We start from the raw sequence: 27,196 nt of genomic DNA, 5'->3' as shown, positions 1-27,196 counted from the left end.
CGGATCGGGGAGTCCGGATCCGTAACGATCTTTTTATTTTTCGTTTTTGTCTACATTATATTGAAATGCTTTATTATTGGAAACATGTTAAGAGATACTTATTATTCTTAACATCTTAACAGATACTCTGACCCGTAACTATCGTAAAACGCTTCGACCGGAAGTAGACACCTTTCGCGCATGCGGGGTACCGATCGGGTTTCCGGTACGGATCGGGTAGTGACAAGGCTGTTTTGTCAGAACACCGGATCCTATGGCCGCTGTAGCTGAGCTCGCTTTTCTTACGAGCTTCACGGATTACAAGGTCTTTTATTTGGTGGCAGAATAACCGACCGTGGTTTCGTCGACTTCGGAGCTGGACTCCGGTGCGCCCTGTCCAGCTCGGGCGGTGAGGGAAGCACCTGCGCTCCGAAAACATCGACGAGGAGCTGAAAAAAGAAAGCTGTTGGGCGTGGGCCTTCAATGTCCTCAGGTAGTCTCACAAGTCGTATTTTCTGCCTTCTGCTGCGACCTTCCAAGTCTGCCACCTTGGATTTAGCCAGTTGTTGTCTTTGCGAAGCGTAGAGCATTCGAACTCTAATTGGTCCAGACGTTGGTCAAATTCAGTGTATGTCGATTCCAAAGAATTAATGCGTTGACAGTGGTCCTGCACTGCAGACTGCACAGTGTCTAACTTAGAGGACAAGTCCTGAAAGGATGACTTGAAGTCCGCTAGCAATGCAGCTCTATGCTCCTCGAGCATTAAGCTAATCTCGGCTGCAGTTACAGGCGCCGCAAGTGTCGAGGTTTTTCGGTCTCGGTCTTGTTTGCCCTTTGACTTAGACATTCTTCAAATCTTCGGTAGTCGACAAAGGCAAAATACATCCAAAACTGGGAATCAAAATCTCAAAGAAGTAGGTTCGTTAGGTAAATGCTGAGCCGTGTAGCGGAGCGGACCTAAAACACGTCTACCCAGTCAACGCCATTACCGGAAGTCATAGTCCATCATGTATTTCAAACACACAAATAAAGATGCAGAATTTATTTAAATTATTTAATTTCAGTTGCCACTTTCAAACTTTTTTATTTAATAAAATTAATAAAAAACAAAACGAGTGGTCAGCAGTCATCATGATATTCGGTGTCATAATTTTTTTAATACTTTGTCCGAGTATGAAAACCTTGTTTTGGCCTCTAAAAGCTGCTGTGGGGGTTTACACAGAGGTGCAACTGAACACCTGCAGGTCAAATTAACATAAGGATGCATTTGGAAAAATGCTCTATGTGAGTGGAAAGTTCTTTGGGTGATCTAATACTGCGTTAATTGATGCAAACATGGAGTGCGTTCATTTCAGTAATTAGCTGCTAAGTGCTGTATGGGCTCAAAATGTGGTCATAAAAATTTTGTACTTGTAAATCAGGATTTGTATGTGTGTAAAAAAAAAAAAAAAAAAAAAAAAAAAATTGTGTGTGCGTAAAAAAGATTTGTATGTGTTAAAAAGATTTGTGTGTGGACTAAGCCAAAAAAACCCCTGCAAGTTACAAGTACGAATTTTGACCCTATTTTTCTTCCTTTCATCTGATTGGTCAATGTCATGTCAATCACAAATGTAACAATCCAATCAGAGAACAGATGGGTTTGGCTGTCGCATGGGCGGTTTTTTTGAACTGCAGTTCTTTGAAGGGAATAAATGCCCTTTTACATGCCAACCCAGCGTTTTCCTTCATCACCACGAAGTAAAACAGTCTGTGGTCGTCCGAGTTTGGTGATTTTTGTGTCACAGGTCTACGTGTTTAATACAGGGACTTCCACAGCCTTTTCAACAGCGCTGCGGACCGCGGGGTGGGGGCGGGCAGTGTTTTGGAAGTGACAGTCTTAATCACAAAGCTTTCTTCGTTATGAATTAGCATAGATGTTTTTATTGAACATTTGAAGAACTAGCAAAAAAAACAAACTCTTGTAGAGGACATAAAGTCGGAGATAGAAAAGACAAGGAGCAGGTGCATCTAGTACAGGTAGAGCTGCTGCAAAAACCCACAGAGCCCAGCAGCCAGCGCAACAAATTCTGGATCCTTTGCTCTTAGTTAGCAGTTAGCATTAGCAGCACATCCTGCGTCCAATGTGAAAGGACTTTTATGCTGCGCACTGTGACTCACAGCAATGGTCCCGGGTCAGCCCTGACTTTGTGTTAAACTAAACCTAAAGTAATAATGGTATTTCTAACCACTGATATACCACAACTTTATCCTTTCAACAGCTACTGAAAGTTAGGGGACCTAGCTGCTATCGGATATTAATATAGAGATCCTCCAGCTTCAAACTGTATAGGGCTTTGGAGTTGACGTCACGCCGCAATGCATTGTGGGAGCGCAGCGCCATTTTCGGGGTCTACGAATCAAAACAAACACACTGTGTTGGAACGACAACTACAAGAAAGATGCTTAAAAGCAGCTCAAAAGAGAATGAACTGTATAGACACCGATTGCGTCCAGAGGCAAAGCAGCGGTACTTGCAGAAAATAGCGTGCATTGGAAATGTGGACCCGTATGAAATACGGCTGTGGTGTAGAAACCCTGAAGACCAACCGCTATTGACGTAGCCTGACATATTTTCGTACCTTGTCTGTGGAGTCAGCGCGTACAAGTCGTCATTCAAACAAAGGGAAGTCAGCTTGAGTACTGCGTGTGAAATGCGTTTGATTTCCCTGCAAACATTCAGATTAGTGCAGCATAAATTCATTCATGAGGGGGAAATTACAGTGAGAACATGTGGAGGCTGTTAGGTATGGAACGCCAGGACTGCCATAATGAATTAATTAAATACACCATTAAATAATTAATTAAATGTGGCAATAATTAATTAAAATCGGAAATAATTAATTACATAAATATTTATGACACATGTAATTAATTAATTATTGACACATTTAATTAATTATTGACACATTTAACCCTTTAGAGCCGGTCGGAGCGGGCATGCTCTGTTTTGCGTAACTATTTTTAAATCCCGGTAGCACTGCAACCACGTAAGCTAGCGCAATAATTTTTTTTGCATATGAAACCGGAGGAGTTGTACTTACATCTTATGCCATCAGCTTGTCCTCGGTCACAGTTTCCTTCCACATATAGCTTTGCAAAAACTGCATAAAAAGTGCTTGCAGCAACAAAAACACAATATTCCAGAAACACGCTTTGCCGATCCGATCAGCTGTTCGTAACACTTCTTACGTTGGAATAGACGTCAGCGCGAACTTTTGCATGTCCGCCATTACCTGCCCGAAACCGGAAGTGACGTCATTTGTATGTAGTTTTTTTTTTTACCATCAGGGCCTCAGGGCCTATACTGGTATTTTTAAAAGTTATCTTTGACTTTATGACTTTCTGTGTCGTTTCTGGGATGCTTAGGACTCATATTGCACTGCTGGAAATAGTTTATTTTGATGCACATGCTGCTTTTTTGCAAATTTGCATTATAATATTTATTTTCGTTTTTCCTGCAGTATATAAAAATTGGTGTATTTCAAAAATAAAACTACGAAGACACTCAAAATAAATTTCCTGTGGTGGGAAACTAGTTTGTGCAACTTTTTTGTATTTACAGTTTTGAGGGATAAGCCTCTTAAATTTCTCTAACTAGAAATATATGTTAAAAAAGCAAAAACGATTTTCAATTTTTTTGTAGTTTATTGCACCTTTTTGCAATTTATGTAATTACTATGCACTTAATGAATACATATTATTAAAATCTGGGCTATAATTGTTGTATTGATGTATAGCAACTTGAAATGCTCCCAAAAATGGCTCCACAGCATGTAAAAATATAATATAAGCTCTGGCGGACTTGGTTCTATGGTAGGTCTTAAAGGGTTAATTAATTATTGACACATTTAATTAATTATTTCTTTATTTCACATTTTAATTATTGACACATTTAATTAATTATTTCTTTATTTCACATTTTAATTATTGGCACATTTAATTAATTATTTCTTTATTTCACATTTTAATTAATTATTGCACAGTTGACACCTTCAGGTCTCACCATGAAATAATTTTATCTGTCAACCTCACCCATCAAACTCAGGGGGCGGGGCTAACGCTGATTGAGTCAAAACCATTGCTTTGGCCTGGTGGCCATTGTTTTTAGCACACAACAACCGGCATGTGGAAACTAACAGAACTGAACTTTGAAAAACCCTGTTTGTGTGTCACCAAATACCGTTTTAATATTTTTTTAGCCGAGAATGTAGTGGTTTAATCTTCATGTGTCTGGTCGGTTTGTCAAGATACAGCCTCTTTGCAAAAGTGCTTCGATGATTTCGGAGATGTTTGCCCAGTCTCACGGCAAAGCGTGGGATAGACCCGTTCGCCTCGCAAGCAATCGAGCTGTTATTACCACCGACAAAGCGCAGGCCCCGGTACACAGCTGTAATAACCCCCGCTGACACTGACTTCTTTTACTGAGGTTATATTTATCGGTGTTTTATTTCCTGATGTTCTTATGTGTCCTACGTGTTTCAGTCGCCAATTCTGAATTATAACTAACAATAAAAACATGTTTAAGGAGGAGAGAAAGCAAATAAATTCGATTAACAGCTGATCTTTGGGTTTTTGTTCAGTAATCAGCGTGACCTGTGTATAAACGCATAAAAGAGATAACGTTGGTGTTTCCGTCATGTAGTAACTGCTGGCTTTAACTGTACAAAGGTTGTTCGACACTATGAAACACATACAGACTTCATGATGTTCGGCTAATATTTTTATTGTGTATATTAATCATGAGGGTAAACGGCCCTGTACACCACGGAGCGAGGTCAGCATATCCACGATATCTTCAGCTCCATGAGTTAACACAGAGTTTCCCAGCTGACTATCTAACTGCCAACTATTCCGGAGACGTGAAAATATACAGCATAAAGAACAAAACATCCAGAAGTCTGCACATGTGTTTCATAGTTTGTAACAAGCCTTTGACAGTTAAACATAACATGACCGAAAAAGAAAAAAAAGAGAAAAAAACCCCACAAATTATATGTTAACTTCATTTATTTTTATTTAAGTAAACTCGAAATATTCTAACAGGCAGCTGGTGCTTAGAATACAGTTGAATAACTATTAAAAAACAGATGATATAATATTTCTGTCCAGGTTGCAGTCTTCATGATGAACACGCTGTTGCAAACCCTGCTCCTCTCGGTGGAAATGCGCCTTCTCTTCTCTTTCTTTAAAACATTTTAAAAGTTAGTTTACTCTCAAGAGTCACTGTTAAATCCAAAACACACCAGATAAAGAAAAGCGAATAGTTCAGTCTAACACATGTGCCAGTGAACCATTAAACGTCTGTGAAACTATGCAGTTATGAAACATAACTTTAACCTCAGCCAAACAGATTTGCTCAGTTGTAAATAAAACAGCGAAGTAAACGTGACCCGACAGACAAAACCTGAGTGTATTAAGTCCAGCGTTTAACCACTGAGAGCTAAAACCTCAGGTGAGGTTTCAAAGCTGTGTGCCGGTGATTGGACATCAGCCGCCGATGAAACTGGTTCGCCTATAAAGTGCTCTGTAAGGAAACAAGCTCCAGCAGCTCTGCGCTCGGGAAAAATACTATATTTCCTTATCTTGTGCAGAAAAATGCGCTGACATTGCTTTATATCGAGCACCGGCTGCCCAGTTAAACTGTGACTATCACCAGGTAACGTAGGCGTGTTTCTTGAATTAGCAGCAAGTGTTAAACAGCTGACAGATGAGGAGGAGGATGCATGCAGGTAAACTGAGGGTCTGTTGAGCTGATCGCTGGTTTCGTGAGAAAAATGTCAGCTCGTTCTTTATGTTACAGAAGCACAGAGACACAAGACCAGGCGGAAAGAGACGATCGTTTGGTGAAAATGAGAATCTGTGAATGCAACATGTGGAACACGGAGAGTGGAATATGTAAACAAACCGGTTAACGTAACCCCCTGGGTGCAATCTGCATGCTAATTGTTAGCAGAGCTAGTGAAATCTCTGAAAACATCTGAGCACTTTTGCAAACATGTTCTATGTTGACAACCTGACCAGACATGTGAAGATTACGGCGCGACATTCGCGGCTAAAACACTGTTAAAAGTGTAGTTTTAAATTTTTTTTAATTGTAACATCAAATCAGACTAAATGTTTATTTTTTTTAATTGATAAATATAAAAACATATTTGTTAACTTTAAGAGTAAAGAGAGAAACTATCTGTATTTCTTAATTGTAAATGGCACCAAATTGTATTCAAAATTGAGCCACACTTATGGAGCTCCACAGTTCTTCTCCTGGTGTTTTGGTTGACATCTCTTGATTTTCCCATTTCAAAGAAACAGGCTCTGTGTTTTGCCTTATATGCATCCACAGGTGTGCCACCAATTTACTCACATGGACTCTACTAACCTATCAGAAGCTTCTTCAGTTCAGAATGGAATCGTCTGGAGTTTTCTTATTAATTAACAATAAACTTAGTGTATATGTACTCCTAAATTTGATGAAAGTGATAAAAAAAATAGAAGCTCTGTCTCTCTTTATTCTGACATTTAACTAATTCAAAAGATATTTCAATATTTATTTATCCAAAACAAAACAAGTTTACTTTAAATTGATGTTTAACAGTAAAAAAATGTTCTTGTGTTTTCCATAAAGTGTATGTAAATATCTGGTTTAAACTGTGAATATACTACTGTGTATTTAAGTTCTTCTTGTTTTGCATAGAAATATACTGAACAACATACAAAGCATAATATATAAAATAACATCTACCAGAGTTTTTTCTTTGAAAGAACCCTCTAATGTCCATTCTTGTTTATCAGTGCATTACTGAAACCGATTTATTTAGCCGTGGAGGGTAACAACTGAAAATATGAAATAAACACACATGTAAGCTAAGACTCTCTAAAGAAACAGCATTGTTGTTGTTCGGCTTCATTTCATTTCGCCATTTGTTGATTCACTTGAAGAGCAAGTAACGTAATATGGGTCACGTGATCAGTTTGATATCAATCTTTCGTGATGCACCGTCATATTTACATTATACAAATAATGTAAATACGGTACGAATGATTTGCTTTGGTACCTGGTCAAACTTCAGTTCTCCTCTGTCTGCCCAGTGTTGCCAACTCCTCAGTAAGGAAAATCGCTATTGGTTGTCCTAAAAGTCGCTAGAAGTCGCTAAATGACATCATCGCCTAATTTGCATAATTGGTCATGCTAATCTAATTGTAACCTATGTTGTCGGAGAGAGAAATAACATCGTGGAAGAGACAAAGTGAGTAAAAAACGTCCTAAATGCATTTAGAGTTTATTTAGAACTACAAATTAAATTTCTTTTAGCAATTATTGTTTTTTTTAATGTCACAATTCCAACCCTGCTCCTTTACCCGGGCTTGGACCGGCAAAAGTGACCCGAAATAGGCGCTCTGGTGGAGTTACTTTGTGTGTGTGTGTGTGTGTTTATAAGTAGTTTTAAACCTTGTGATCCACAAAACAGCATAAGAGTAAAAGAAGAACTGACTGTGTTACAGCACCCGCTGCTTGTTGAGAGTAAAAGCGATACGCGCTTTCACGTCTTTTTTTTAGCGACTTTTTTTTTAGAAATAAAGTCGCTAAGGGGTCTGAAAACTCGCTAAATATAGCGACAAAGTTGTTAAGTTGGCAACACTGTGTCTGCCTGGCTCTGTTTCTCCAACAGCGCACTCGCAGGCAGCAGCTGCCCCGCCCCCTCGCTCAGTGCTTAGTGCCTGAGCTCGGATCATACCAATATTAGGGGGGGATTTACGCACAGTTGTAAATTCCCACAGTGTGCACTATGTGCTTCGAATATTGTGTGTAGTTTTGTTTTATACAGTTGTCAGCCAGGCATCTAACTATGAAAAAATTACACTCCAAAAGACCCCGGGCTTCTGAAAAAACAACCCGGGCTTAAGCCCAGTAAGCCTTAACTTAATATACAGATTGCATGCTGTTGTTAACTGTGTGGTTTTTGATGGTTATGTTTAAGAGGTTTGTATTGAAAGTATTTTGTGATAGTTTATGGTGGGTCATGTGATTTGGGTGGTATTGATTGCTTATTTTAGGCACCTGTTCATGCAGTGTCAGTTGGAGCAGAGAGGATTGCTGAGTTTTTGGTTCTCTTGCGTGCTTTGCTTTAGATGTGTTTCCTTTAGTTTTCTTTTATTGATAACGATTTAAAGAATGTTATACAGTCTAACTGGGCCCCACAAACTATCAGCTAAAGAGAATAAATAAATTAAATTGCTGCACATTTTGCAGACTAACAGTTTAAGATTATTTAAAACATAAAATATATATTTTTATAACATTAAATATAAAGAGTCAAATAGAAGTCTTTCTAAAGTTATTTAATGATAATTATATTATGAAAAGCAGATTTTGACATTTTAAGTTTTTCCTGTTGTCAGATAAAACAAACACGCACAAAACAAAAGCAAACAACAAGAACACAAAGCTGGAAAACCCACCCGATTGACCAAAATCAACTCAAAATACTCCCACACAACAGAAACTCCTCTATTCCTCGCTGGCTCCAAATCTCTCAGTAAAAATATCAGTGGTTTGCTATCTGTCACCATCAAAACACTCCACAAATCCCGCGAATAATTCGCTTCCTTATAAACCATTGAATCAGACACCGAAGCAGTTAGGTTCTAAATGAAGCTTCGGGCGTCACTGATCACGTGACTCTGGCCAAACGAATCAAGCTTCGACACAGTGCTTCTGAAGCAGTGTGTTGATTTTTTTGACACACGCACCGGAGCGTCAGCTTCAAGCGGGCCATCACTAGCTGTTTTTGTCTGCAGTAGGATTGAATAAGCGTGGGCACAGATGATTTTGTTTGTACTGAAATCTTGACACTGCTTTCTTCCACCACAGTTGAACAGGGAGTCCAGTTTGAAGAAACTGGTTTAAGCTGTTAGGAAGCATGAAGCAGATGGTTGGGTGCAGAGCAGGGGTGGACAATCTCAGTCCACGAGGGCCGGTGTCCCTGCAGGTTTTAGATGTGTCCTTGAACCAACACAGCCGATTTAAATGGCTAAATTAGCTCCGTAACATGTCCTGAAGTTCTCCAGAGGCCTGGTAACGAACTAATCATGAGATTCAGGTGTGTTGACCCAAGGTGAGATCTAAAACCTGCAGGGACACCGGCCCTCGTGGACTCAGATTGCCCACCCCTGGTGTAGAGCATCTGTTCAAATCTCTTTGGCACATTTCAACATCAGTCTGGTATAGATCAGGCCACTCAGATGAAGATCTTGCACATTGCACTCACTCTGACCTCAGTTAAAAAGGCCCTCAGCAGTCACTGGTTTGGTCAAGAATGTGTTGAGATTGACCAACAGGTCTTTAAAAGAGAGCTTCAGCTCTCCCTGCAAGGACCTGGTAGAAATTCTTAAAACATTACACTGATGTCTCTTTCCATTGATGATTTTTTTGTGATTTTTGTTGTTAGCACATCTAACTATGTGAAGAACAAAGTATTTAAAAAGAATATTTTAATAATTTACATTTGGGATGTCATCTTTTTGTGTTCCCTTTATTTTATTTTTGAGCAGTCTATATTCACATTGGTTTTTTGGGGGGGTTGTTTTCTTAAAGCCTACTTTTTTTTTGTCAATTTCTTTCTTTCTGTCCACAGCATCTCACAAGTAAGGCACACACCCACATCAAGAGCTGCTCTATGGCCACAGACTCTGGTCAGGAGAAGAGATTTTCCAGTGCCTACTCTCCTGGGTTCAGTGGGTGAAGTTGAACAGGTACATCCTAATGCAGTTTATGAACACATGACTGGTTATCATGTCTTCAACTCTCACTGAGCTGACATCAGTGTGGTTGTTGATGCTGCAAAACAGGATGGTTTAAACAGATGCTTTGAATCCTCAGCGACAAACCACCTGCTCCAGCAGAGATGCTTAAACCAGTTTTGTCTTTTTTAGTCTGTGAAGCTGCAAAAATGGCAGACTGGAAGACTCTGATGGCTTTCATCAATCTGAATCTCTCAGAATCTCAACAGGTATGTACTCAGCATTGTTGCCCAGTGAGCAATGTTCAAGTGAAATCTGGTGGCAAATTGTAGGAATGCAGCCAAAATGCCTGTGACTTGTGCCAAAGCATAACAGTAAATATTCTGACCCATGTGGTCAGTTAAAGAGGGTGGGGGAGTAAAGAAAGGCCACTTCCTCCCTTGTGTTGGTGTAGCTGAAGTTGTAGAAGTTAAATATTGCAGAGTACTGTCAATATTTTCTCCTCTTGCCTTTGGTGCAGTTTATTCATCTAGATTATTTTGGTATGGACAAGCCACTTTTGTAGTTTTCTCTGAGCTCTGTGTCTCTGAAAAGTAACGTTTCCATCCTAAAGAAATCCAGACTGTGTTACAGATCTACTGACCTTGTAGGAATTCTTTTCTTTCCTCTGAACTACATCTGCTAACCATATCAGTGTCCTGGAGGAAGCACGTAAAGGCTTTGAACAAGAAGCTTGACTTCATGACAGGCTTCATGCTTCTTTGTAGTTGGCAGGTGTAGACACTGCACCAGATTTCTGAGTTTTAACAAATTCATATACCAGATGTTTGGCTGGTCGATGCCACCAGGCAACGGACATTATGAATTCAACCCTGTTGTTTTAAACACTGGTATGAATGTAAACAACTCCAGAGTTGACAACACGAGTTTTGAAGGAGCAAATTAGAGCCTTGACAGCAGCTGATGTTCCTTTAATTACAAATATTTTAATGTATATCAGCTTTTTTTGTATTAAGTTTTAATCTTCTTGTCTTCATGTAGCTCAACATATCAGTCTCCAATTGGGGTGAACTTTTGGCCCTTTATTTTTAACCGTTTGATTTTAGAAATATTTGAATTCGGTCTACTCTGGCTATTTTAAATACAGTTTGTTCGATCCAAAATACCTCCTGGGAGACAGAACATCATCGAAGTTTTCTATATAATAAGAGATGAATTTATGAAAATGTGTTTTATTTCAGGTTGTAGCTTCCAGTATTTGTAAAAAATAATATACATAAAGAATATTATCTGCCTTGTGTATGAGAAACTATAAATAAAATATTTGTTTCACCAATTCAAAACTGAACTTTCTACATGTATCAAATCCTTCTGTCAGAGACTGAACATTAGGGATGGGTATCGAAAACTGGTTCTTGTTGAGAACCGGTTCCCACTGTTTCAATTCCTTGGAATTGTTTGCCATTTTTGCAAACGATTCCCTTATCGATTCCAGTCGCCCCGAATGACGTCACCACGTTGCGGAGCGTCATTTACCTGGCAGGAAACACGGCGCATAAGCGGCTCAAACGCTGAAAAGTTTGATTATACTTTACGAGAACGGATGACAACAGGGCAACTTGCAATACTTGCCAAGTAGATATTTCATTTAAGGGAGGAAACACTACGAATATGCAAAAGCATTTGCTCACAAAACACGTGATGACCTTAAATGAATGTCGTGTTTTTAATTCCGCTCCGGACTCGTGAATCTCAACCCAGCAGCAGCGGTAACGTTTGCACGTCCTCTCCCGTTAATGCGGCAGGTAAATAATCAACTAACAGTGCATATTATGTTAGCGCGATCTGCCTTATTACAAAACCTGCCATTACTGTGCATTTAGGTGACCATGATGAGAGAGACAGACAGAGTCTGGCTCAGATGCTGGCAGTTCTCACTACAGTCTACTGGTAGCGTCTCCTTTCAGGCCAGGATAGACGAATGTCACCGAGCAGTGACTGAGTTTGTGGTCAAAGCCTTGCACCCATTTGCCACAGCAGATGCCCCCGATTTTTGGTAAGTGAATGTGTTTAATTGTAGGCAGGGACATTACTGGATATTCTTGTGTAATTGCTACAGAATAATTTATGTTATACTTTGTTATTGCTACAGAAGAATATTTATTTTATTTTACATTTACAATTCCCCCCCCCCCCCCCCCCCCCCCCCCGGGGGGGGGACCCTGTGACACCATTGAAGAGAAATTCAATGGTTAATTAATCAATTGATTATATTCATATCTGTGATTCCCAAAGAGAATAAGGACATAACAGGATGTGGGGAATATAGACCAACCTGAAATTGAAAACTATTGTGCTGATGAAAAGAAGCCTTACATTTGGTTAGTTTGGGGTCAAAACAAATGAAAGAAAAATAATTTTCTTCCAAAAGTTTGTTGGAGAATTCTTATTGTAAAAAGTGACAGTTATGCAATCTGTAAAGGAGAATTAATTGGATGAGATTTTTGGAAAGTTCTTATCAAATCAATTAGTTGCCTCCACAAAGCAGGTGCAGACTTATTGTTAAAGAGTTGAATGTGGTTCAAATGGCACCTGACCAAGAAATATGTAAGATCTAATGTTCATAGAGTTTATATAACACCACATGGGCTCGTCCGGGAGTTGAACCCGGGACCTCTCACACCTGAAGCAAGAATCATTACTCTAGAACAGGGGTCAGCAACCTGCGGCTCCGCGTGGTTTGGGAAAATAAAGTATAAGGATTTAGCTGAAGTGTATTTTACTTATGTTAGTTCTTTTTTTCAACTTGTAGTTCTAAATTGGAAGATTATTGTGATACTGAAATATAAAAATAAACTTATTTTATTACTTTTTCATCGTTCAAAATAAGCGTCACACTCGCGGAAGCCTGTATGCCTGCTGAAACGAGACTTTCAACCCCAGCTAGGCCAATTATGGATCTTCAGATCCACATTATGTCAGCAGCACCGTGAACTATGTTAAAAACAAACACCGCTCACGCCTCACAGATGACAGTTTACAGTCCTGCATAAAGATGAAAGTGACTTTGTTCAGCTCTGATTTGCAGACGCTGTGCACAGAGGTTCAGGAGCAGAAGTCCCATTGTAAACATATCACGGCAGACCCGAGGATGTTTCCATGAACATGCTTTTCAGCATCTCTTTATTGACCACTTTTCACACACATTGCTGTACGCATACAGTCGGCTGTAGCTTTTCAGCTCACAGCCCGACATATACCAACAACAACACAAAAGCATAGATGGCACAGACGTTAAGGAGGCGAGGCGTGATTGCGGGTTCCGCTCAGGTGCGTCGATGAAAATGGTAAATGTCCTGTATTTGTATAGCTTGACTAGTCCCTAAGGACCCCAAAGCATTTATACACATTTAGTCATCCACCCACTGGTGAAGGCAAGCTACATTGTAGCCACAGGCACCCTGAAAGAGGCGAGGCTGCAGGACACTGGTGCCACCGGGCCCCTCTGACCACCACCAGGAGGCAACGGGTGAAGTGTCTTGCCCAAGGACACAACGACCAGGACAGAGAGCCCATGGATTGAACTGGCAACCTTCTGGTTGCAGATGCGCTTCCCAACTCCCTGAGCCACGGTCGTCAAAGTCCCCTCCTGGGAAGTTATGGCTAATGTCACACTTGGATCTGATGATAGAGAAGTGAGTCAGTGTAACCTTTATTAAATCAGGCAAAACAACACATTCTTGTATACTGTGGTGGCCTGCAGAAAGCAAAACCTCTTAAAGAAATGGAGCTAATGGTAAGCTGAAGACATCTGATGTTTATGTTAATGAATAAAACACACTGAAACATTTTGTCTTAGTTTTTATTGTTTATTAAAATACTTTTAAATCTCTAGTTTTAGCTCACAAAGAGTGACACTCAATTAGTTTAAGACATAAAAAAAGGAATGATGACATTTAGGATATTAACCATCTAGTCCAGCAGGTGGCGGTAACCCACCTTAAAGCTTTAACCGCCAAAGAAAAACCCAAAAGAAGAAGAAGAAGCCACACAGTTCCCGCTTGATTGCGTTTGTGTTTTAGTTTATTGTTCTGGCTCATCTAAAGAGAAGCACTAAGGTAACTTCGATGTGAGTTCAGTCAATCTTGAGTTTAGCTCCTGAGTGAAGTTTTCTGTTGCTCTCCTCGGTCTCTGTTGTCAGTTATTTGTGAACCCTGTGAAAGAAAAAGCCTCTACATCAAGTCAAGCTGCTATAAACTAATTTACAAGAAAATATCAACAAATGATAATGAAACACAGAGAAGAAAACAGTGTTATTATTAGAAGAAAACTTTAAAATGAGCTAAGCTTCTATTATTTTTTGGTTTGTTACTAAGCGCTAGTTAGCATCTCTGTGGCACCTGCACAGTTTTTGAATGCAGCTAGCTAGCCACCCTTCATCCATTTAAGGTAACTTAAATTCCAAAAATTCCGACATGTTGGCATTAAAAGCGCTATAATAAAATACATTTATGAGAAATATAAAAATAAATGTATTCCAGGCTAAAACACAGCTGCCTTTTTCTTATCAGGGCAAAGTTGTGTTGGCCCACAGGGCATGTGATTGTAAAAACTGGCCTCATTGTGAGAGGCCTGTTATTAGAATCATTTCAAAGATTATTTGATATATACTGATCAGTATTCAGCGAGTGAGTCTGCTTAACTGTTAGCAAAAATAATAATGATAGGCCAGAGATACCAGAGATGCATTTTTAAAACAAATACAGCCTCGGCCCCTAAGAGGGGATCTGTGCTCTAATTTTATCACATTTAGAAGTACTGCTGATTTTTTAAGCTCCATAATTTTTTGGAGGGTGAGATAATTTTCATGTTTGCAAACAAAACTGAAATGGAGGAACAAAGATAAATAAAATAGAATACAATAGAATAGTTTTTTTTATTTTCATTGTACATATTTAACTAAATTCTGGGTGCTCCATACCAACTGTGCTTGGAAAACATTATAAATAGTAAGACAGCTAGAATAAATGACAGAGAGGAGGAGTAAATACAAAGAGGAGGAAGGCACACATTAGAGGACAGGTTTCAGAATGCTTGAAAGTAGTGCAGTGGACTTGATCCATGTATAGAATCCAAGTGTGAGTGGACCCCACTGAGTGATGAGGGTTATTCAGATCATGGCTCAGATTTCTACACCCACTCAGACAGGATAATCTTGTACGGCACACCTGATCATTTCCCACGGCACACGTATGTGCCCACGGCACAGTGGTTTGGAAACACTGTACTAGTTTTTGCAGCTCCATTGATTGTTTGTTTTTGGCCAGGACATTCTTTAAACAGGAATTGCTCTCCTGGTACTGGTGTGCCATACTGCTAAATTTGGTATCGGTGCTCAAACCTTTTGTGTTTATTTCAACCAAGTTGCCCACCCAGGGAAGCTAAATATTTGTTCTTTGTGTTCTCAAATGAACATATGAGACACTTCAGTGCAGTGTGGAGTCTAACAAAGATCTGTTTTGTGTCCCAGCTGATCAGCAGGAGGAGAAGAGTCTGACGGAGCAGCAGAGGAACAACAGCTACTTGGACTCAGCTCAGCCACTGCAGAGAAAACAATGAGCTCAACACAGAAGGTGACAGAAACTACTGTTAAGAAATACTCCATTAAGAGCTGAAGTACCGATATATGTTTTATGCTAAACTAACTGAACCTTGTGCTATATTAATGTAATGTAATAATAATGTAATAATACAATGCAGTAAACAGTAAACTTACCTGCTTATCCTGCACTAACCTGCAGAGGATTTTTACAGCAGTCTTTAAATCACACTGAGACAAAATGCACATAAAGAGTTTTGTGTTTGCTGATGTTTGTTGAGCTGATAGAATCGCTGCCACATAAAAAATATTTTCTTTGTTGTCTTTGTATTGCTAGATGTTGAAATACCGCGACTGCACCTTATCAGCACCTGCAGTCGTTCAGGTTTTGTGCCAAAAAACAAACACCGGCCCAATTTAACCCCTGACTAAAGCACACAGTTTTGCCTCTTTCATCTCTCATGATTAGTACATGATCATGATTGGATTTCACATGTGTTACTGTTTAGGTTCAAATCAATTTGATCTTTGATACCTGCAGTGATGAAATAACTCCCCTCAAATGCCTTAAACCAGAAGTAACAAGCCTATTTTGAAAATGTAAGGAGTAGAAAATACAGATATAATTTTTTTAATGTAGAGAGTAAAAGTAAAAAAAAAAAAACCCTCAGGTTACAATCAGACTCTGACATCATCCTTCAGTGAACCAAGCTAGTAACTGTTACATTTGATTCATTATCATTGAATCAATTAGACAATTACAGAATTATATAATAAGAATCAGCAACAGGAAATATAAAAAAGTACAGACCTGGTAAACATTTATTACTATTCTGAGTTTGTTAGCATTAATATTTGTGTACAAGCAGGAGGGATGGGCATGATTTTAGAGTGTTTACAGTCATTAATTATCTTTAACACCAGGTTGGATGTAATGTGTTACTACTACCAGTAGGTGGGGATAAGAGACCTTTAAGGTGTTTGGTGCCACACTCCACCTTCAGGATTAAAACTAGTGTTAATGGAGGGAGTTTGAAGCTTCAGTTTGTTCAATGACTGCATTTCACTCACTGCCTCTGTTTGTATCTCTGTCACTGCAGGACCAACGTGGACCGAGAAGTCAGCGCTCTCAGGAGGCCGACAAACCTCACAGAAGAAAGAGAGAGAAAAAATACACCTGTGACGAGTGTGGGAATGATTTTACTTTGAAGTCTGAACTAAAACAACATCAGCTCATCCACACTGGAGAGAGACTGTTCAGCTGTGACTTGTGTGGAAAGTCGTTTTCCTGGAAGAAAGCCCTAAAAACACACCAAGTCATCCACAGTGGAGTTAAAACTTACAGCTGTGATCAGTGCGGCAAAGCTTTTACTCAAAAGATCAGCTTACAGAGACATCTAGTTACCCACTCTGGAATTAAGGCATACAGCTGTGACTTCTGTGGAAAAACCTTCAGCCAGCTACGGAGCCGAAATATACACCTACGCATTCACACCGGAGAAGATGTGTACTGGTGTGATCAGTGTGGCAAATACTTTACAACAGACACACACTTACAAAGCCACATGTTTACCCACACTGAGGAGAGACCTTATCAATGTGACCTGTGTGAGAAGACTTTTAAAACTCCACAGTACCTGAGAAAACACCAACAGATCCACACCAGAAAGAGACTCTACAAGTGCAGTTACTGTGAGGTTTGTATTTTTATTTTATTCTTGTAAGTTCAGTCTGACTGTTTGGAACAAGTCTGCTCATTAAATTGTGTTAGCATGTTAGCACTTCTACTGCACCGAAGAGTAGCTCTGAGCCATTATTCAAGTTTTAATTTCAGTTATGATTTTTGCTTACACGATCATAAGAAAAACAAAAAGTCCTGAAAACTGATATGAAACTAAAAAGTCCTGAAAACTGATATGATGCTGTTATTGAATCTTCAGGCAGTTTCATGGTATATCATAGTGTTGTTATTATTTCTGTATAAATGGCCTTTGGTTTACAGCAGCTCATTCCTCTGTCAGGTATACATGGAATAATATAAAACTTAAATTAAGTACAAAACCAAACCATTCAGTAATCTTCTGATATGGTTAACAAAGTTGTATCGTTACGTAATGTTTCGTAGTATTGTAGCTGTAGTATTATTGCTTTCATATAGCTTTAGTACTTTTAGTGTTAAAATAGCCATTTAATGTTATAATTTCAGTGTCATTGGGGGTAATAGTGTTTTTTTGTGTCCCAGTCAGCTGAGTGTTATAACTGCACAATTACAGTGTTTTTAATGCAGTATTAAATTAGTATTATTGCAGTGTTACAGTAGTTTAGCACTATGTGGGTACCCTAAAAACATTAGTGTGGTAGTACTTAAGTGTAAGTCAGATGTTACTATAATATTAAAGAAGTATTACTGTAGTATTATGGTGGTAGTATTGTAGTTATTGTAGCCCAGTAAACTGAGTGTGTTAATTGAAACAGTAAAATGTAATTGGACGTCTGCAGAGATGCTCTTTATTTCAGGCGACGTTCAGGATAAAAGTGTTGAAGGACTGACTTACACTGTCTTTGTGTCTTTGTTTAGAAGCAGAGCGACACAGATGGATCCACTTCTCAACCTTGTCATCGCTGTGGTGGTGGGAAAGACTTTCGTTGTGACATCTGTGGAAAAACTTTCAGTCAGCAAGCCGGCCTAAAAATGCATCAACATAAACACACTGGAGACAAACTGAAATACTGCAAAGAATGTGGGAGAAGCTTCCCCACATCAGGTGACTTAAAACGACACAAACTCTTTCACAGTGGGGTCAAAAAGCACCTCTGTGATCAGTGTGGGTCATCCTTCACCACTGCAAGTCACCTTAAAACACACAAACGAGTCCACACAGGAGAGAAACCATACAAGTGCAGACACTGTGACAAAAGCTTCTCACGTTCAGATAATTGTAACGAGCATGAACGTACACACATGGAAGGAAACTACAGCTGTGAGCAGTGTGACAAGAGCTTCAAAAATCTCAGTTCATACTCTGCACACAAACGATCCCACGTTACTAATAAACTGTTTCACTGTTACCAATGTGCCAAAACATTCACTTCATTATCTGCTCTGTGCAAACATCAGCGTGATCACGCAGGGCTGAAATCGTTCCCATCACAGGATGACGGTGAATCTGAAGAGAGAGAAACATCCTCTTCTGGTTTCAGGGTCCAACTTAACCCTTTAGAGCCGGTCGGAGCGGACACGCTCTGTTTTGCGTAACTATTTTTAAATCCCGGTAGCACTGCAACCACGTAAGCTAGCGCAATAATTTTTTTTGCATATGAAACCGGAGGAGTTGTACTTACATCTTATGCCATCAGCTTGTCCTCGGTCACAGTTTCCTTCCACATATAGCTTTGCAAAAACTGCATAAAAAGCACTTGCAGCAACAAAAACATAATATTCCAGAAACACGCTTTGCCGGATCCGATCAGCTGTTCGTAACACTTCCTACGTCCATCAGCGTGAACTGTCGCATGTCCGCCATGAGCTGCCCGAAACCGGAAGTGACGTCATTTTGCGGAAATGTAGTTTTTTACGATCGGGGCCTTATGAGCTTATACTGGTGTTTTTAAAAGTTATGTTTGACTCTATGACTTTCTGTGTCGTTTCTGGGATGCTCAGGACTCATATTGCACTGCTGGAAATAGTTTATTTTGATGCACATGCTGTTATTTTGCAAATTTGCATTATAATATTTATTTTCGTTTTTCCTGCAGTATATAAAAATTGGTGTATTTCAAAAATAATACTACGAAGACACTCAAAATAAATTTCCTGTGGTGGGAAACTGTTTTGTGCAACTTTTTTGTATTTACAGTTTTGAGGGATAAGCCTCTTAAATTTCTCTAACTAGAAATATATGTTAAAAAAACAAAAATGATTTTCAATATTTTTGTAGTTTATTGCACTTTTTCGCAATTTATGTAATTACTATGCACTTAATGCAGACATATTATTAAAATCTGGGCTATAATGGTTGTATTGATGTATAGCAACTTGAAATGCTCCCAAAAATGGCTCCACAGCAGGTAAAAATATAATATAAGCTCTGCCGGACTTGGTTCTATGGTAGGTCTTAAAGGGTTAAAACCCTGGAGATCAGGCTCCACAGAGTTCAGATAGACTCTGCTGTAAAGATCTAATGAGGCAGCTATGAATGAAACTGTTCCTGTAGTTCCATTTGAATCTTTGTAAACTGTTCATCTGCAGGGTTTGTGTTCCGTGTTTTCCTTCTTTTTTTCTCAACAGTTCAATGAAAAATCAGTTCCCTGTTCTCAAGTTTTTATTGAATTTATTTTGTTAAATAAAGTTAAATAAAGTTGTTAAATAATGTTAAAAAATGTTAAATAAAGAAAAAGTTTAATGACAAAGATTTTGAGCCATGATGTCATTTCCTGTATTTCAGAGTAAAGACTGAAGTGACAAATGGAAACATGTTTACAGTCAGAGTCTGATGATCTGTTTTCAGTGGCACAGATGGAGGTTTATCAGAGGAGGGGACTTGGCTGTTCTCTACTCACACTGAACAGGGTTCCTGCAGCTTATGAAAAATCTGCCCTGAAAGTTATGAAAAATAAGATCTTTAAAATCTTTTATTTTTTATCAAACTTGCTGTAGGTATGAAAACTTCTGATTTTCTGTTTAACCCTTGGATGCACAACCTACCAGTACCTACACTCTTCCACGGGTGGGGTCAAAAATGACCCCAAATAGAAATAATGCATTTTGCTACAAACTTGGTTGTTATCCTTCAAAATCTTCAAAACAAAGAGTTGTAACATTCTCATATTTGAGGTATTCCTCATAAAACATGTTTGTGACATGAGGCACTTTGCATTTTTATTTGTTTTTTCATTAATTTTAAGAAATTGCAGTTTTTCTATCGCTTGTATCACTTTTGTATGCTTGCTCTGCATATACTGCAGAAGCTGGGTCTTCCCTCTGAAAGGCACAAGTTGTTCATCCACTGTAACACAATCACTAGGGATGAATTTCTGCCTGCACTTGACCAGGAACAGGCCCCATATGTAGCAGAAAGCTGCCATGTGGTTTGTTTTCAGTCGGTAGGCTCTGGTCCTCTTGTCATCAAAGTGCAAGAAATGGCGAATATCTTTAAATCTTTGAATTGACATAGTGGCCTTGTACAATGGGTTATGCAGAGGACTCCCAAAAAACACACCAACTTGTACATCCCAGTTCTTCTCACTTCCTGCAAAAGTGGTCAATCAAATGAAGGCCAGGAGCTTTTATTTGATTACATTTTTCCACTCTTTTCCCCTGTCTGTGGCTACTCTTTGTGCCTCCATGTTTGTGCATGTCAGCACCTCTTCTATTATATTATCAGACATGAACATCTTCCATGCATTTACTGGGGAGAAAGTACTAAACCCAGGTGCAAGCCCTGGCTGACTAATTCAGAATATTGTGGCCAGAGCAGTAAGAGGGGCTCATTCTGTTAGACTCAATATCCATTTCCTCTTCAGAGGACTCCTCTGTATCTGACTAGTCTTGTTCGGGGGGAGGGGGACGACAATAGTCTGGGTCCTCTATATCTGAGATGTCAAATTCTGAGTCAATGCCTCCGATGGGCTCTTAATCCCATCTGTCCTGGATCATTTGTAGGGCAAGGTCCACAGCTGGCCTCATAGCAGCCATGTTACTTTAAATATTAAAAAAAAAAAAACATCAGAAAGGACAATGTTTGAAATGCACAGAAAACTATAAACAGGGCTGCACATAAATAATCCGCAGGTGCGCATTTGCTGTCAAAATAAAAGACGCGCACCAGATAAGAAGTTGGAACGCTCGTTTGCGTACATTAGATGTTCTGGAGGAGGACAGACATTTGTTCAGATCTCTTAAAGATGTCGAAGAAGCAAGCTCCGTAAGCAATTACTTTGGTGTTCCTCCACCGCAAAAGAAGCGCGTATTCTCTGAATTTCCGGGAATACTTTTATTTTGACAGCGAATGCGCACCTGAAGACCACTTATGTGCAGCCCTGACTTTAAATCGTGTATGTTACTGTGTAAAAATTAATTCTTGATCCATCAGAAGTGTAAGTGGGACAGTCAGAGTTGCTAAGAATGAAAGTTTCATGGAAGATTCCATAGGAACTGCTTGGGGTCATTTTTGACCCCACTTGTGGAAGAGTGGGGTAGTGATACAAAAACTGCATTTTTTAAAAAATTAATGAAAAAATAAATAAAAATGCAAATGGCCTCATGTTACAAACATATTTTATGAGGAATACCTGGAATATGAATATATTACAACTTTGCATTTTAAAGATTTTGAAGAAAAACAACCCGTGGGGTCATTTTTGATACCCCGTGTGCATCTAAGGGTTAAGCTGTCAAAAAGATTCATTTTGGAGAATAATCTTTTAAAGTTGTGGTTTCACTTGCTCAATTTATCAGCGTTTCCTGATACAAGGCAGGATGGATCCATGCTTTTGTTGTTTAAGACAAATTCTGGCACTAAAATCTGAGTGTTGCAGAAATTGAGACCCATCAGACCAGGCAGCATTTTTCAATCTTCTATCGTCCACTTTAGTTCAAAAATCATTTCATTTTCTATAAGAACGTCATTAAAAACCTGTGAGAGTGCTGTTTCTGTCACGGTCCGGGGCAGCGGCCGTGTGGAGAGTGGAAGGAGGACTCAAAGTGCAGCACTTATTCAGGTGTGAGGGTGATTTATTGATAATAACAAACATAAAGAGGAGATGGCAAAACAGAACTACGGATGAACTAAACTGGGTGAAACTACACAAAGGAGTGGCAAACCTGAACACGAAGGGAGAACAGCAGGGAGAGCACGCAGAGGATTTCACAGGGTAGATGCAGAGTACGCAGGGTAACACAGAGGATGAACACAGACGACGCGACGAGGAGCAGAGGAAATCACACACTATAAATACACAAAGAGACACTGGGAAATCACACACAGGTGGGGGAAACAGCTGGACCTGATTAACCTGACGAGACAGGGGAACACTAACACCAGGGACCAACAGAGGGAGCACAAACCCAGAACCCAGTGTCTAAAATCCCAAACACAAACCATCCCAAAACAGCCATGAATAATAATGAAAGTAATAACAATAAGTACATAAACACAAAGTCACTGAGTCATGGTCGCAGGACCATGACAGTTTCAGTGGAATGTAAATGTTTAACACCAGACTAAAAAACCTCCATAATACCATTAGTATCAAAATTGTATTGAATTGGGTAAATACTATGTTCTGGGAGTTTTGAGATTGGTCTATAATTTGAGCAAACTGAGGGTTCAAGGCCAGTTTTTTGTAATAAAGGATGTACAATTGCATGTTTAAAACCATCGCGAACCACACTAGAAGTCATACTGTTATTTATAACGGCAAGGACTGAGGTTCCAATCGAGGGAAAAACCTCTTTAAAGAGCCATGCAGGGATAAGATCCGCAGGAGAATCAGAGGGTTTCATTTGTCTAACCAGCTCATTAAGAACTGTGAATGAAACAGGCTCAAACGAATGTAAAACAGCTGAGCAGAGAATAAACACTGATGGGTCGTCTGTAGGAAGTACTATTGCTGACCTGACAGACTCGACCTTGTTTACAAAGAAATAAAGGAACTGATTACATGTGTCAGCAGAGGCTTCAGGGTTGTTTAGAGTAGAGCTGATAGTCTTAAAGAACATGGGGATTATGACAATTTAACACAATGATCTGAGAAAAATATCTGTTTCTCTCATTTTCACTGTATTCTGATCAAATTTCCAACATTCTTTTAACATTTCAAAAGAAACCTGCAATTTGTCTTTCTTCCACTTTCACTCTGCTCTCCTACACTGATGCCTGACTGCTCGGGTGGATTCATTTAACCAGGGCTGAGGAACACATTTTGAGAGCCTGGTTTTTAATGGGTTCACAGTGTTTAGGGTCTGAGTACAGGTTTCCTGGAACTGCAAAAGCAGCTCATCTGGGGTGGGCCCAATAAGTAATCTCGGGATCGGTAAAGATTTTCTTTATATAAGTGGAGGAGAAGACAGCAGCGGCGGGGTGGAGCGCGAGCTTTAAACTCATGCACAAGAGAAATGTCAAATAAAACAGGTTTGTGATGAGAGAACACTGAATCCCACATTTCCAAATATAAAACAGATAAACCATATGATAACACCAGGTCACGAGTCTGCTCCTGCTGGTGTGTAGGGCCTTCTACAAACTGTACAGGGTCAAAACACTGAATAAGATTTAAAAACTCCTGAGCAAGCAGTCCATCAGGGCAACAGACATGAATATTAAAATCACCAACTATTATAATCCGATCCTGTTTCGGCACAATTTCAGCCCAAAACATGAAAAGTCATTTAAAAATCTTTGTTAAAGTTAGGCGCTGATAGATTACTGCACACACAACCGGTTGAGAGCGTCAAAGGTCAGATATGAGAAGTTCAACGCTGGAGGGGAAACCAGTACATGGAGTTGTTTGTAGTGAAAGTGTTTTTCTTAAAAACAGTCAATATTCCTCCTCCTCTACCTGATCTCCTTGGAGCATTAAGAAATGAGCAGTCGGAGGGTAACAGTTCAGAAATAAAGCTAGGCTCACCCACTCTCATCTGTGTCTCAGTCACAAACAGCAGATCCAATCCACTGGAAGAAAAAAAATTGTTTATAATGAACGTTTTATTTGCTAAAACCTCACATTTATCAGAGCCATCCTTGTTGGAGCTGGAGCCTGAGTAGAAGCTGTCTGTGTAGCCCACGTTAATGCGTACAAATTCAAAAGGTTTATTCAACGACTCCCAAGACAAAAAAAACAGTGGCGAGCAGGGTTATGGACACCTCAGCCCACAACAGGAACCAGACCGGAGAAAACAGGATCCAGGAGACGCCTTTGGATGTGACAGAACTAGGGATGGGTATCGAAAACTGGTTCTTGTTGAGAACCGGTTCCCACTGTTTCAATTCCTTGGAATTGTTTGCCATTTTTGCAAACGATTCCCTTAATGATTCCAGTCGCCCCGAATGACGTCACCACGTTGCGGAGCGTCATTTACCTGGCAGGAAACATGGCGGCTCAAACGCTAAAAAGTTTGATTATACTTTATGAGAACGGATGACAACAGGGCAACTTGCAATACTTGCCAAGTAGATATTTCATTTAAGGGAGGAAACACTACGAATATGCAAAAGCATTTGCTCACAAAACACGCGATGACCTTAAATGAATGTCGTGTTTTTAATTCCGCTCTGGACTCGTGAATCTCAGCCCAGCAGCAGCGGTAACGTTTGCACGTCCTCTCCCGTTAATGCGGCAGGTAAATAATCAACTAACAGTGCATATTATGTTAGCGCGATCTGCCTTATTACGAAACCTGCCATTACTGTGCATTTAGGTGACCATGATGAGAGAGACAGACAGAGTCTGGCTGGCTCAGATGCTGGCAGCTCTCACTGCAATCTACCGGTAGCGTCTCCTTTCAGGCCAGGATAGACGAATGTCACCGAGCAGTGACTGAGTTTGTGGTCAAAGCCTTGCACCCATTTGCCACAGCAGATGCCCCCGATTTTTGTTAAGTGAATGTGTTTAATTGTAGGCAGGGACATTACTGGATATTCTTGTGTAATTGCTACAGAATAATTTATATTATACTTTGTTATTGCTACAGAAGAATATTTATTTTATTTTACATTTACAATTTTTTTCCCGGGGACCCTGTGACACCCCATTGAAGTCTCACTGTTGGGTTTGTAGGGCCATGTTACTCCTAAATTTGTAAAAGATGTAAATGTAGATGTAAACCAAAGTTCTAAGCTAATCGACCTTAGTGTTCTCCTTTAAAAAAAAAAAAAGAATCGATAAAGAATCGAATCGTTAAACAGAATCGAAAATGGAATCGGAATCGTGACAATCTTATCAATACTCATCCCATAGACAGAACGGACCATAACCAGCTGGCCGGCCATTGAAGAAAAGGTAAGGCAGCTTTAAGCTTCATGTTTGTGTTTATGCCTGTGTCTTTCAGAGGAGGCTGGAGGCACTGAAAGGCTTTTCTATCAGTTCCTGTTGAATCAAAGAAGAACCATAAAGGCTGCTGGACTGCATGATGGCCTTACCCCCGAGAAGCCTTCCTGTTAAAGGAGGAACCAGTTAGAAGCTATTTTTAAAGTAGCTGAGCTGATTTCATCTCAAGTAAGTGAGGAACTGTTTGTTCATTTGTTCTGCCACTTAAAGGACATTTAAGGACGTATTTTGTCTTGTGTGTCTAGTTGAATTTATTCTAGTGACTCTCAAGAAGATTTGCAGTGATGGACATATTTTTCATGTTCATCCAGCTATTTAGTAATTTCATTATCTGAAATTATAAACATAATAAAAATATAAAAATCACCTGCTGTTTACATTTTAATGACATAAAACCAAATGTCTGTCATCATATTAGATAAGTATTCCTCACATGTCAGCCATATGCTGTACAGTAAAGTCATACTGACACAGGAGAGGGATAACTATGGCTATAACACCATTACACGACACGTTCAAGCTGCATGATGCAGATAAAGTGACTAAATTGTCTTTTTTTCTTGTCTTCAAACCAGCAGACAAAGCCGATGGAAGAAGAAGTCGGGGAAGAAATTTAGGCCGTGTACTGAAAAGATATTTTTTCTTGTTATCTGAAGACATTTGGAGTGATGCTTCTACAACTCAGTTTTTGGTTGTGCTGAAGTAAAGTTTACACTCTGAAAGTCACAGTGTTGATATTCAACACAAAGAGAAAGCTCACGTTTGAATTTGTTTACGATTACAGTTTTTATAAATTCTGACTGTTACAGTTTGTACAGCTTTGATATTCTTTGACACCAGATATGAGGTGATGGGATTGAATATATGTCCCAATGAGCCATTTATACTAACCAGTGACAGTATAACTGTAACACGTTTGTAATTCAGATCCAACATTTCTGAGAGAATTAACTGAATTTAAAAAATGGCAGACCTCAAGCCAGATTTAATTGAGAGAGATATTTGCATGCATCATTAAACGTATGTATCCCAGATAATTGGTTTTCATCTTGTCCTGGGAGACCCACTCCTTCCTCCCAAGTTAACTGCAGTCAAAGCTAACTAGTGGGGGCATTTACACACTCACAACCAGTGGGGTAAAAACAGCAACCAAGAAACTGGCAGCCTGCAGGGCCACTGATGTGCTAGAAGAGCTAGAAGCTCTGGTCATGGAGAAACTAAGAGGGGACAGGAAGTTAAATGACTACAAAGATCAAATCATAAAAGCCACCAGTACCCACACTGGAGTTCCCTGACACAAGAGCTCAATGACCATTAATGTGTACGTCCTCATCACTGAAAGAGTGGCCACTGACCTGTACGTGTTTCTGTAAACGTTTGTTGTACTGAAAATGCTACGTTTAGATGAACAGAATTGACTTTTTGGGATGTCCTTACCTGGATGATTGAGCACACATGAAGGTATTTCCAGAAGCCACAGATTCTATTGAATTCTAATATTTCTCAAATCAACAGGTTTTAAGATAAAGGGCCTAATATCAGTGATGGGAATGACGGCGTTACAAGTAACGGCGTTACTTTTTTCAGTAACGAGTAATCTAACTAATTACTATTCCTATCGTTACAACGCCGTTACAGCTACTAACAAGAAAATGCGGTCCGTTACTATTTTTCATCAAACAGACGGTTGAAGCTGTGTTCATCTTACCGCATCTTATATCAGTTGCACGGAAGCAGCCTAATCTGGACGCTACAGCTTTAAGCAGCTGCGCGCTCCCGCGGACGGCAATCACG

The 27,196-nt window shown here is 39.5% G+C and overlaps 1 long non-coding RNA gene across 4 annotated transcripts; it reads left to right on the top strand.

The window, feature by feature from the left end:
• On the top strand, nucleotides 1–27,055 carry LOC120741305. 4 transcript variants are annotated; one of them, XR_005697599.1, is made up of 5 exons: nucleotides 1–472; nucleotides 9,651–9,768; nucleotides 9,949–10,025; nucleotides 25,404–25,570; nucleotides 25,978–27,055. It is a non-coding gene; the product is annotated as an uncharacterized LOC120741305 (long non-coding RNA). The 4 variants fall into 4 exon arrangements; XR_005697598.1 differs by lacking the exon at nucleotides 25,978–27,055 and having other exon boundaries at nucleotides 25,404–25,680; XR_005697597.1 differs by lacking the exons at nucleotides 25,404–25,570; nucleotides 25,978–27,055 and adding an exon at nucleotides 11,640–11,685.
• Nucleotides 27,056–27,196: the final 141 nt, after the last annotated feature.

Source organism: Simochromis diagramma, unplaced genomic scaffold, assembly GCF_900408965.1.
Source record: "Simochromis diagramma unplaced genomic scaffold, fSimDia1.1 OVJJ01000602.1, whole genome shotgun sequence".
Classification (NCBI taxonomy): domain Eukaryota; kingdom Metazoa; phylum Chordata; class Actinopteri; order Cichliformes; family Cichlidae; genus Simochromis; species Simochromis diagramma.
This window is presented reverse-complemented; position numbering and strand designations above follow the sequence as displayed.